The sequence below is a fragment of the Balaenoptera musculus genome, chromosome 7 (genome assembly GCF_009873245.2).
Source record: "Balaenoptera musculus isolate JJ_BM4_2016_0621 chromosome 7, mBalMus1.pri.v3, whole genome shotgun sequence".
NCBI lineage: Eukaryota > Metazoa > Chordata > Mammalia > Artiodactyla > Balaenopteridae > Balaenoptera > Balaenoptera musculus.
The window spans coordinates 67475223-67489159 of record NC_045791.1 but is presented as its reverse complement, the minus strand read 5'-3'; positions in this window follow the sequence as shown (position 1 = coordinate 67489159).

Below are 13937 nucleotides of genomic sequence, written 5' to 3'. Positions count from 1 at the left end.
GGGAGTGGCAGAAGCCGCCTTGGCATCTCACTCTAGTTCTTCCCATCATCTCGATGAGGGCCTGTCCCGGCCAGAGGGACACTTCTTTCGTCCTCCCTCCAAGGCTCGGGGGACCAATGGATGGGCGCGGCAACAGAGGACTGGATGGCGGGCAGTGGCAAGCACACAGTGAATGGTGCTTTCGAGAGCCTTCTGTGATTACCACTCACACCTTTTCCGGGGACACTTTCTTAAAAGAACCAGCAAGCATCCAGTTTACTCAGATATAATCCCAGATTCATGGAGTTGTTGCAGACCAGATACCTCTTGTCTCACTAACACTGGCCGTGTGGCTGACAGGGTCTTGGTGCTCTGGCCAGGTGTCAGGCCTGTGCCTCTGAGATGGGAGAGCCGAGCTCAGGACATTGGTCCACCAGAGACCTCCTGACTCCATATAATATCAAATGGCGAAAGCTCTCCCAGAGATCTCTATATCAATGCTAAGACCCTGCTCCACTCAAAAACCAGTAAGCTACAGTGCTGGACACCCTATGCCAAACAACTAGCAAGAGAGGAACACAACGCCATCCATTAGCAGAGAGGCTGCCTAAAATCATAATAAGGTCACAGACACCCCAAAGCACAAAGCCAGACACAGTCCTGCCCTCCAGAAAGACAAGATCCAGCCTCATCCTCCAGAACACAGGCACCAGTCCCCTCCACCAGGAAGCCTACACAACCCACTGAAGCAAGCTTAGCCACTGGGGGCAGACACCAAAAACAACGGAAACTACAAACCTGCAGCCTGCGAAAAGGAGACCCCAAACACAGTAAGTTAAGCAAAATGAGAAGACAGAGAAACACACAGCAGTTGAAGGAGCAAGGTAAAAAACCCACTAGACCAAACAAATGAAGAGGAAACAGGCAGCCTACCTGAAAAATGATTCAGAGTAATGATAGTAAAGATGATCCAAAATCTTGGAAATAGAATGGAGAAAATAAAAGACACGTTTAACAAGGACCTAGAAGAACTAGAGAGCAAACAAACAATGATGAACTACACAATAAATGAAATTAAAAATTCTCTAGAAGGAATCAATAGCAGAATAACTGAGGCAGAAGAACAGATAAGTGACCTGGAAGGTAAAATAGTGGAAATAACTAAAACAGAGCAGAATAAAGAAAAAAGAATGAAAAGAATTGAGGACAGTCTCAGAGACCTCTGGGACAACATTAAACACACCAACATTCGAATTATAGGGGTCCCAGAAGAAGAAGAGAAAAAGAAAGGGTGAGAGAAAATATCTGAAGAGATTATAGTTGAAAACTTCCCGAATATGGGAAAAGAAATAGTCAATCAAGTCCAGGAAGCGCAGACAGTCCCATACAGGATAACTCCAAGGAGAAATACACCAAGACACATATTAATCAAACTATCAAAAATTAAATACAAAGAAAAAATATTAAAAGCAGCAAGGGAAAAACAACAAATAACATACAGGGGAATCCCCATAAGGTTAAGAGCTGATCTTTCAGCAGAAACTCTGCAAGCCAGGAGGGAGTGGCAGGACATATTTAAAGTGATGAAAGGGAGAAACCTACAACCAAGATTACTCTACACAGCAAGCATCTCATTCAGATTCAATGGAGAAATTAAAACTCTTACAGACAAGCAAAAGCAAAGAGAATTCAGCACCACCAAGCCAGCTTTACAACAAATGCTAAAGGAACTTCTCTAGGCAGGAAACACAAGATGAGGAAAAGACCTACAATAACAAACCCAAAACAATTAAGAAAATGGTAATAGGAACATATATATTGATAACTACCTTAAATGTAAATGGATTAAATGCTCCAACCAAAAGACATAGACTGGCTGAATGGATACAAAAACAAACCCATATATACGCTGTCTACAAGAGACCCACTTCTGACCTAGAGACACATACAGACTGAAAGTGAAGGGATGGAAAAGAGATATTCCATGCAAATGGAAATCAAAAGAAAGCTGGAGTAGCATTCTCATATCAGACAAAATGACTTTAAAATAAAGACTATTACAAGAGACAAAGAGGAACACTACATAATGATCAAGGGATCAATCCAAGAAGAAGATATAACAATTGTAAATATTTATGCACCCAACATAGGAACACCTTAATACATAAGGCAAATGCCAACTGCCATAAAAGGGGAAATCGACAGTAACACAATCATAGTATGGGAGTCTAACACCCCACATTCACCAATAGACAGATCATCCAAAATGAAAATAAATAAGGAAACACAAGCTTTAAATGATACATTAAACAAGATGGACTTAATTGATATTTCTAGGACATGCCATCCAAAAACAACACAATACACTTTCTTCTCAAGTGCTCATGGAACATTCTCCAGGATAGATCATATCTTGGGTCACAAATCAAGCCTTGGTAAATTTAAGAAAATTGAAATCGTATCAAGTATCTTTTCCGACCACAACACTATGAGACTAGATATCAATTACAGGAAAATATCTGTAAAAAATACAAACACATGGAGGCTAAACAATACACTACTAAATAACCAAGAGATCACTGAAGAAATCAAAGAGGAAATCAAAAAATACCTAGAAACAAATGACAGTGAAAACACGATGACCAAAAACCTATGGGATGCAGCAAAAGCAGTTTTAAGAAGGAAGTTTATAGCCATATAATCCTACCTCAAGAAACAAGAAACATCTCAAATAAACAACCTAACCTTACACCTAAAGCAATTAGAGAAAGAAGAACAAAACCCCCAAAGTTGGCAGACGGAAAGAAATCATAAAGATCAGATCAGAAATAAATGAAAAAGAAATGAAGAGAACAATAGCAAAGATAAATAAAACTAAAAGCTGGTTGTGTGAGAAGAGAAACAAAATTAATAACCTATTAGCCAGTCTCATCAAGAAAAAAAGGGAGAAGACTCAAATCAATAGAATTAGAAATGAAAAAGGGGAAGTAACAACCGACACTGCAGAAATACAAAGGATCATGAGAGATTACTACAAGAAACTATATGCCAAAAAATTGGACAACCTGGAAGAAATGGACAAATTCTTAGAAAAGAACAACCTTCCAAGCCTGAACCAGGAAGAAAGAGAAAAAATAAACAGACCAATCACAAGCACTGAAATTGAAACTGTGATTAAAAATCTTCCAACAAACAAAAGCGCAGGACCAGATGGCTTCACAGGTGAATTCTATCAAATATTTAGACAAAAGCTAACACCTATCCTTCTCAAAATCTTCCAAATATATAGCCAAGGGAGGAACACTCCAAAACTCATTCTACCAGGCCACCATCACCCTGATACCAAACCAGAAAAAGATATCACAAAAAAAGAGACTACAGGCCAATATCACTGATGAACATAGATACAAAAATCCTCAACAAAATACTAGCAAACAGAATCCAACAGCACATTAAAAGGATCATACACCATGATCAAGTGTGGTTTATCCCAGGAATGCAAGGATTCTTCAATATACGCAAATCAATCAATGTGAAAAACCATACTAACAAACTGAAGGAGAAAAACCATATAATCATCTCAATAGATGCAGAAAAATCTTTCAACAAAATTCGACACCAATTTATGATAAAAACCCTCCAGAAAGTAGGCATAGAGAGAACCTACCTCAACATAATAAAGGCCATATATGACAAACCCACAACCAACCTCATTCTCAATGGTGAAAAACTGAAACCATTGCCAGTAAGATCAGGAACAAGACAAGGATGCTCACTCTCACCAATATTATTCAACATAGTTTTGGAAATTTTAGCCACACCAATCAGAGAAGTAAAAGAAATGAAAGGAATCCATCAGAAAAGAAGAAGTAAAGCTGTCACTGTTTGCAGATGACATGATACTATACATAGAGAATCATAAAGGTGCTACCAGAAAACTACTAGAGCTAATCAATGAATTTGGTAAAGTAGCAGGATACAAAATTAATGCACAGAAATCTCTTGCATTCCTATACACTAATGATGAAAAATCTGAAAGAGAAATTAAGGAAACACTCCCATTTACCATTGCAACAAAAAGCATAAAATACCTAGGAATAAACCTACCTAAGGAGACAAAAGACCTGTATGCAGAAAACCATACGACACTGATGAAAGAAATTAAAGATGATACAAACAGATGGAGAGCTTTACCATGTTCTTGGATTGGAAGAGTCAACATTGTGAAAATGACTCTACTACCCAAAGCAATCTACAGATTCAATGCAATCCCTATCAAACTACCGATGGCATTTTTCACAGAACTAGAACAAAAAATTTCACAATTTGTATGGAAACACAACAGACCCTGAATAGTCAAAGTAATCTTGAGAAAGAAAAACAGAGCTGGAGGAATCAGGCTCCCAGACTTCAGACTATACTACAAAGCTACAATAATCAAGACAGTATGGTACTGGCACAAAAACAGAAATATAGATCAATGGAACAGGATAGAAAGCCCAGAGATAAACCCACTCACATCCGGTCACCTTATTTTTGATAAAGGAGGCAAGAATATACAATGGAGAAAAGACAGCCTCTTCAATAAGTGGTGCTGGGAAAACTGGACGGTCTCATATAAAAGAATGAAATTAGAACACTCCTTAACACCATACACAAAAATAAACTCAAAATGTGTTAAAGAACTAAATGTAAGGCCAAACACTATAAAACTCTTAGAGGAGGGCTTCCCTGGTGGCGCAGTGGTTGAGAATCCGCCTGCTAATGCAGGGGACACGGGTTCGAGCCCTGGTCTGGGAAGATCCCACATGCCGCGGAGCAACTAGGCCCGTGAACCACAACTACTGAGCCTGCACGTCTGGAGCCTGTGCTCCGCAACAAGAGAGGCCACAATAGTGAGAGGCCCGCGCACCGCGATGAAGAGTGGCCCCCGCTTGCCGCAACTAGAGAAAGCCCTCGCACAGAAACGAAGACCCAACACAGCCAAAAATAAATATAAATAAAAATAAATTAAAAAAAAAAAACAAACTCTTAGAGGAAAACATAAGCAGAACACTCTATGACATATGTCATAGTGAGATCCTTTTTGACCCACCTCCTAGAGAAAGGGAAATTAAAAAAATAAACGAATGGGACCTAACGAAACTTAAAAGCTTTTGCACAGCAAAGGAAACCATAAACAAGACCAAAAGACAACCCTCAGAATGGGAGAAAATATTTGCAAATGAAGCAACTGACAAAGGATTAATCTCCAAAATTTACAAGCAGCTCATGCAGCTCAATATCAAAAAAACAAACAACCCAATCCAAAAATGGGCAGAAGACCTAAATAGACATTTCTCCAAAGAAGATATACAGATTGCCAACAAACTCATGAAAGGATCCTCAACATCACTAATCATTAGAGAGATGCAAATCAAAACTACAATGAGGTATCACCTCACACCAGTCAGAGTGGCCATCACCAAAAAAATCTACAAACAATAAATGCTGGAGAGGGTGTGGAGCAAAAGGAATCCTCTTGCACTGTTGGTGGGAAGGTAAATTGATACAGCCACTATGGAGAACGGTATGGAGGTTCCTTAAAAACCTAAAAATAGAACTACCATATGACCCAGCAATCCCACTACTGGGCATATACCCTGAGAAAACCGTAATTCAAAGAGAGTCATGTACCACAATGTTCATTGCAGCTCTATTTACAATAGCCAGGACATGGAAGCAACCTAAGTCTCCATCGACATATGAACAGATAAAGAAGATGTGGCACATATATACAATGGAATATTACTCGGCCACTAAAAGAAATGAAATTGAGTTATTTGTAATGAGGTGGATGGACCTAGAGACTGTCATACAGAGTGAAGTAAGTCAGAAAGAGAAAAACAAATACTGTATGCTAACACATATATATGGAATCTAAAAAAAAAGATGGTTCTGAAGAACCTAGGGGCAGGATAGGAATAAAGACGCAGATGTAGAGAATGGACTTGAGGACACAGGGAGTGGGATGGGTAAGCTGGGATGAAGTGAGAGAGTGGCATGGACATATATACACTACCAAATGTAAAATAGATAGCTAGTGGGAAGCAGCTGCATAGCACAGGGAGATCAGCTCGGTGCTTTGTGACCACCTAGAGGGGTGGGATAGGGAGGGTGGGAGGGAGACACAGGAGGGAGGAGATATGGGGTTATATGTATATGTATAGCTGATTCACTTTGTTATACAGCAGAAACTAACACACCATTGTAAAGCAATTATACTCCAGTAAAGATGTTAAAAACAAAACAAAACAAACAAACAAACAAAAAAGAAACACTGCCTAAGAAAGTGATATACCTGCTGTAGCTCCTGAAAGGAGAAGATATCGCTTAAGGGGATTTACTTTTTAATTAAAAATGAAACAGTAATTCTCTGGGATTTATTCAACTCCTTACTCAAAATTTTTCTGTCTCACTGATTATGTACATGTTTTTAGTGCCTGTGTTAACATTGAACTACTTTGGTTATACAATTATATCCTGTAAGTTCAGGTCTATGCCTATTTTACATTATCTATTTGCTGTAGTTGTTCAGAATATCCTCACAAACATAATGACAATAATTGTATTTTCTCACTGACTTGAACCTCTTTTAATCTAATATATTTATTTAAAATGTTTATTTTCTAAATGTTGTGTAATCATTTCCTTTTAAAATGTGAATGGATCATAAGACAGCAGTTAATGAAAAACTGGCTATTTATGGGGGGAATAGCAAATACATATTTCTTATTTTAATAGTAAATTACTGTATTTAATTGGTAGCATAATTCTGCATAACATGCTAGTAACAAAATTTAGTGTTTTGCCCCCTACAGTGAAGTATTAATTTAGTTTTGATCACATTAACTCTTGGTTTGCTGCTTCATTCCTGATGATGTTGAGATATCCAGTATCAGTGATTATTCGTGAAGGATGGAACCTACTATGGTAACAAGACCCCAGCAACTGGGAAATTGAATAGAGGGTGTTTGGCTCCTCAGATCATATTGAGCATTTCTGAGATGCTTGTAGGCCAAACTCAAAGGTTTGAAGAACCCATAATTTCTCCCTCTTAATATCATATGTATCTTTGGATCTTTTGCAGAATCTTCAATCAGAAATGACTAGTATTGATTTTTCTGTATCAACAAACTACATAGTTAACCTTCCATGAATGTATGAAGCCTTTCTGATAGCCTTAAAAATGCCCAAACTCTCAACTTTTCTCAGGAATTGGCAATGCCTTCTCATCACCAATATAGTACCATATTACACCTTTGATGCCAAACCCTTGTCTCTATCTTCAAGTGTGTGGTCAGTGCCTGTACCAGCTATGTTGTCTCAGAAAGCAATCTTTTAAAGGAAGTCAGAGTTCAATAAAGAACAAGGAGGAAATGAATGTTGAAATCAGTTATAGCATGCTCCTTTTTACAAGATAATGCTAACAATCTGCTCTGCTTCAACTTACTTGGTGGTGTTTCTTAAACCTAATCTCCAAAACTCTCTTCAGCCTTCATTGAAGCTGTCCAATTTAGCCACTTGAATTAAAAGACATACAGATGTTCAAACACTGGAATTGAACTATTTTTTTCTTTAACATTTATCAATATTTGTTAGTCACTTTTTTATTTTATAAATTGTGGTGTAATAAGAACTTTTGCATTATTACTGTAATCTCAATGTTTGAGAAACCCAACACTAGCAGCTTTACTGGAACTTAAAAATCTTTAGTGATGGACTTCCTGGCAGTAATATTTTTTTTCCAAGATTTAGTCCAAAGTTATCTCAGTAAACACAGCTGCAAAATCAAAACCTTACAGCTTGAACTACAATTCCCTAAGATTGAATATCAGGAAATATATATATATATTTCTAGTTTTTATACATGACTTTTAAATGAAGAAGTCAAAACCATTTTTATAATCATGAATCTCTTCTGCTTACATATCATCCCACAAAAGCAAAATATACCATGAAATCTTGGATTTCATAAAGGCAGAGCTAATAATTTATATTGGTATAGTGTGTATTGTTTCTATAAAATTAAAACATCAATTTTATCCTTTATAATTATCTCATTTTGCAAATTAAGAAAGAGTCAAGGTAGTTAAGTAACTTCTGAGACTACCCAGCAAATAATTGTGAATAAAAGTAGGACCTCATTACTCTGAGTCTTGGTCCTCTTTCTAATTTTTCTACCAAAATCATGTTAAAAAAGTTTTATTTTCTAAATATTGCCTTCATGCATCACTAAAAGAGTAGTACTTCTATATTATCCTATACTTCACAATGATGAGTAAAATTTACTCTGTCATTTGGCCAAAGAAAGTCAAACCGTGAAGTGTTTCCACATAGTAGAGGCTAAAGGAATAAATAATCCAGGAAAAATCTTAAAATATGTTAGTGATAAATGATAGTAATAAAATTAGTGATAACATCCCTCTTGCCTAGAGTATAGCTCTGTACAAAATTTTTTTAAAGAGTAGTGTGTGGCTTGTTTACTGATATATATCTTTGAATTCTAGTTTCATTCAAAATGCAGAAAATCAACAGGTAGACTTGTATAACTATGACAAAAAATATATAAATCCAAGCTGTCTATTCTCTCCAAAAATAACTTTTTCTCCACTACAAAGCTGTATATGATGCTTTTACAGGCATACCACGGAGATATTGTGGGTTCGGTTCCAGACCACCACAGTAAATTGGGTATGGCATTAAAATGTCACATGAATTTTTTGTTTTCCTATGCATAAAAAGTTGTGTTTACACTATCCTGTACTTTATTAAGTGTGCAATACCATTATGTCTAAAAAAATTGCACATACCTTAATTTAAAGAATACTTTATTTCTAAAAAATGCTTACCATCATCTGAGTATTCAGTGAGTTGTAACTTTTGCTGGTAGAGGGTTTTGCTTTCATGTTGATGGCCGCTGACTGATCAGGGTGGTGTTTGCTGAAAGTTGAAGTGGGTGTGGCAATTTCATAAAATAAGACAATGATGAAGTTTTCTTCATTGTCTCTTCCTTTCATGAACAATTTCTCTGTAGCATGCAATGCTGTTTGATAGCATTTTAACCCACAGTAGAACTTCTTTCAAAACTGGAGTCAATCCTTTCAAACCCTGCTGCTTTATCCACAAGGTTTATGTAATATTCTAAATCCTTTGTTGTCATTTCAACAATCAATAGCATCCTCACCAGGAGTAAATTCCACTCAAGAAACCATTTTCTTTGCTCACCCATAAGAAGAAACTCATCATCCGTGAAACTTTATCCTGAGGTTGCAGCAATTCGGTCACATCTTCGGGCTCCACTTTAATTCTAGTTCTCTTGTTATTTCCACCACATCTGCAGTTACTTCCTCCACTAAAGTCTTGAATGCCTCAAAGTCATCCATGAAGAATGAATTAGAATCAATCTCTTCCAAACTCCTATGAATGATATTTGGACCTCTTGTTATGAATCACAAATGTTTTTAACGGCAGCTAGAATGATGGATCCTTTCCAGGAAGTTTTTCATTTACTTTTCCCAGTTCCACTAGAGAAATCACTATCTATGGCAGCTATATCCTTACAAAATGTACTTCTTATATAATAAGACTTGAAAGTCTAAATTACTCCTTGTTATGATAGCAGGTATGAAAAAATTATCTTGCTATACATCTCACCAGAGCTCTTGGGTGACTAGGTGCATTGTCAGTGAGCAGTAATATTTTGAAAGGAATCTTTTTTTCTGAGCAATAGGTCTCAACAGTGGGCTTAAGTATCCAAAAAACCATGTTATAAAGAGAATGCTAGCATCTAAGCTTTGTGGTTCCATTTATAGAGCTCAGAGTAGATTTAGCATAATTCTTAAGGGCCCTAGGATTTTCAGAGGGTAAATGAGCATTCGCTTCAACTTCAAGTCACCAGCTGCATTAGCCCCTAACCAGAGAGTCAGCCTGTCCTTTGAAGATTTGAAACCAGGTATTGACTTCTCTCTAGCTATGAAAGTCCTAGATGGCAGCTTCTTCCAATAGAAGACTATTTGGTCTACACTGAAAATTTACTTAGTGGAGCCACCTTCATTCATTAGCTCAGCTAGATTTTCTAGATAACTTGCTATAGCCTCTACATCAGCACTTGCTGCCTCTCCTTGCCAGTTATGGAGTGAGCTTCTTTCCTTAAACTTCATCAACCAACTTCTGCTGGTTCAAATTTTTCTTTGGCAGATTCCTCATTTCTTTCAGTCTTCTTAGAATTAAAGAGGGTCAGGGCCTTGCTCTGGATTATGCTTTGGGAATGTTATGGCTCGTTTGATCTTCTATCCAGACTACTAAAACATCTCCATATCAGCAATAAAGCTGTTTCACTTATTTTATCATCATTCATGAGTTCACTGGAGTTAACACTTTTAATTTCCTTCAAGAACTTTTCCTTTGCATTCACAGCTTGGCTAATTGGCACAAAAGGTCTAGCTTTTGGCCTATTTTGGCTTTCAACATGCGTTCTTCACTAAGCTTAATCATTTCTAGCTTTTGATTTAAAGTGAGAAATGTGTGACTCTTTCTTTCACTTGGAGGGCATTGTAGGGTTATTAATAGACATAATTTCAATCTTGCTATGTCTCAAGGAACAGGGATGCCTGAGGAGAGGGAGAGAGATGCAGGAATGGCTGGCCATTGGAGCAATCAGAGCACACACAACATTTATCGATTAAGTTCACTGTTTTATGGGGTGGTTCATGGCCCCCCTAAACAATTACAATAATAGCATCAAAAATCACTGATTACAGATCATCATAAAATATATAATAAAGGTGGAAAAGTTTGAAATATTGCTCAAAGCAGAGTTACCACAGGTCTTCAGTTTGTAAAAAAAAAACAAAAATTTTTGCAAAGTGCAATAAAGTGAAGTACTATAAAACAAGGTATGTCTGTACTTGAAAAGTTTTTCTTTACTCCTTGATACAGGCTTACATAAAACAACGTTTAGTCCTCCCCTAACAATAGTCTAGCCAAGTGGAAGTTTCCTAGTACCAGCTTGGCAACAAGCGAGTCTTCCTCTAATTATGAGCCCCCAAGCATGTGCAAAAAATTTGATATACATATGAATCACCTGGAGAATCTTGTTAAAATGTAGGTTATAAAGCAGTAGGTCTAGGGTGAGGCTGAGACTCCACATTTTTTCTAGGCCTATATGATGCTTGCTGCTGGTTCTCAAACAACACTTTGAGTAGTAAGACATTATTAGAAGGACCCTAACTGTAAAGAACTTGGAAGGTCATTCTCAATGGACTTCTCACAATACTGTATCTAGAAGATATTGGAAAGCTCCTTGATACTGGGAATTGCAAAGCTAATGCCAAGGCAGCTGCAGTCAACTTGAGTGTATTCTCAGTACACTGCATTCCACACAGTTGAGGCTAAAGGAGTGAATAATCCAGGAATGATCCTCAAATATGTTAGTGATAAATGTTAGAATTAATGCTAGCGATAAAGCATACCTTTAGCTAAATGGTAGCTCCATCCAAAAAAAGCTTCATTCTATGATGTTTCTCAAATCCAAACCAATGCAAAAATATTCTGCTAAGTTTAATTTCAGGGGAAATGTCTTTGCACACACTAGGATACGTTTTAACTTTTTAGGTAATAAAACTGTATGCTTTAATATAGCTTTTCTTCTTACAGTTACCTAGAAACTTTAGAGACAGTTTTAAATATTATCATAAGTTTCAATTCTTAAAATGGTGACAAATATAATTTAACCTTGTTGCTTCATTTAATTTCTATTGTTTTGTATCCCTAATGTTCTTATTTTGCATAATGTTTCATCTGAAAGTGTCTCCAAATAGTTTTTAGAGGTAATCAGGAAAATAAGAGAGGAAAGGAAAAGTAAACAATAAAACAAAGAGAGAGAGGGTATATAGGAGGAAGGTAAGAAAAAAGAGAGAATGGAGACAAAAAGGAATGCTGCAAGAAAAGACGGGAGGAAAGGAAAAAGCAAGGCAGGAAAGAAAAATAAGGAAGACAGCAAGGAAGAAATGAAAAAAGGAAGGCGGTAAGTGCAAGGTATGAGAAATTAGTTTTTTGTAAAATGTATGAGATTAAGGTCAAGTATTTTTTTCCCTTAAGGATATCTAATTGCTCCAGCACCATTGCTGAAATGTCATTTTTGCCAATGAATTGTTTTTGTATGTGAGTCCAAAATCAGTTGGGCATATTTGTGTGGGTCTATTTCTTGGTTCTCTGTTCTGTTCCACCGATCTGTGTATCTACCCCTCTGACAATACCACATGGTTTTGAACTGAAGTGAAAACTATACTCTTTTTTTTTTTAAAATAGATCTTTATTGGAGTATAACTGCTTCACAATACTGTGTTAGTTTCTGTTGTACAACGAAGTGAATGAGCCATATGCATACATATGTCCCCATATCCCCTCCCTCTTGAGCCTCCCTCCCACCCTCCCTATCCCACCCCTCTAGGTGGTCGCAAAGCACCGAGCTGATCTCCCTGTGCTATGCTGCTGCTTCCCCCTGGCTATTTTATATTTGGTAGTGTATATATGTGGATGCTACTCTCACTTCACCCCAGCTTCCTCCTCCCTCCTCCATGTCCTCAAGTCCATTCTCTATGTCTACGTCTTAAATGTCCATCGACAGATGAAAGGATAGAAAAGATGTGGCACATATATATAATGGAATATCACTCAGCCATAAAAAGAAACAAAATTGAGTTATTTGTAGCGAGGTGAATGGACCTAAAGTCTGTCATACAGAGTGAAGTATACTCTAAGTCTTAAAAGTCATATTCCTCCTACTTTATTCTTCCTTTCCTTTATTCATCCTTTCTTTTCCTTTATCCTTCCTTTCCTTTAGCAATGCAAGTTCCTTTGCGTTTCCATGCACATTTTAGGATAATCTTGAGCATGTTGACAAAAAACATCTTTCTGGAATTTTGATTGACATTGCATTAAACCTGAATACCCTTTTTGGGAGAATTGATATCTTTACTATGTTGAGTTTTCCAATCCCTAAAAAGATATGTCTCTCCATTGATTTAGATTTTCTTTTATTTCTTTCATCAGAATCTTGTAGTTTTCAGTATACAAGCCCTGTACATGTTTTGTGAGATTTACATCTCAATATTTTGTTTTTTGAGCAATCGCAAACGGTATTGTCATTTTAATTTTGATGCCCACAATTGTATTGGTAGTACATAGAAATACCATTGATTTTTGCATGTTTAGCTTCTATCTTGTTAACATGCTAAACTTACAAATTCTTGGAATATTTTTGTAGATTCCTTTGGAATTTTTTCTTAGACAATCGTGTTGTATGCAAACAAAGACTGTTTTATTTATTCTTTTTCTGATGTGTATTTTCCATTTTATTTCACTGATTTCTACTCTTACCTTTATCATTTTCTTCTTTATGCTTGCATTGGGTTTATTTTGCTATTCAATATTCTTGAGGTAGGGACTTGGATTATTGATTTGAGACTCTTTTCTAATATGTAGTATGCATGTTAGTGCTATAAATTTTCCTTTCTTTTTTTTTTTAATTTAATTTTATTTTTGGCTGCATTGTGCCTTCATTGCTGCATGCAGGCTTTCTCTAGTTGCGGCAAGCGGGGGCTGCTCTTCGTTGTGGTGTGCAGGCTTCTCAATGCAGTGGCTTCTCTTGTTGCAGAGCATGGGCTCTTGGTGCATGGGCTTCAGTAGTTGTGACGTGCGGGCTCAGTAGCTGTGGCACACGACCTTAGTTGCTCCGTGGCATGTGGGATCTTCCCAGACCAGGGCTTGAACCCGTGTCCCCTGCATTAGCAGGTGGATTCTTAACCACTGTGCCACCATGGAAGCCCTAAATTTTCCTTTCAATGTTGCTTTACCTGTGTCTCACATATTTTGCCATGTTGTGTTTTCATTTCCATTCAGTCAATGTATTTTGT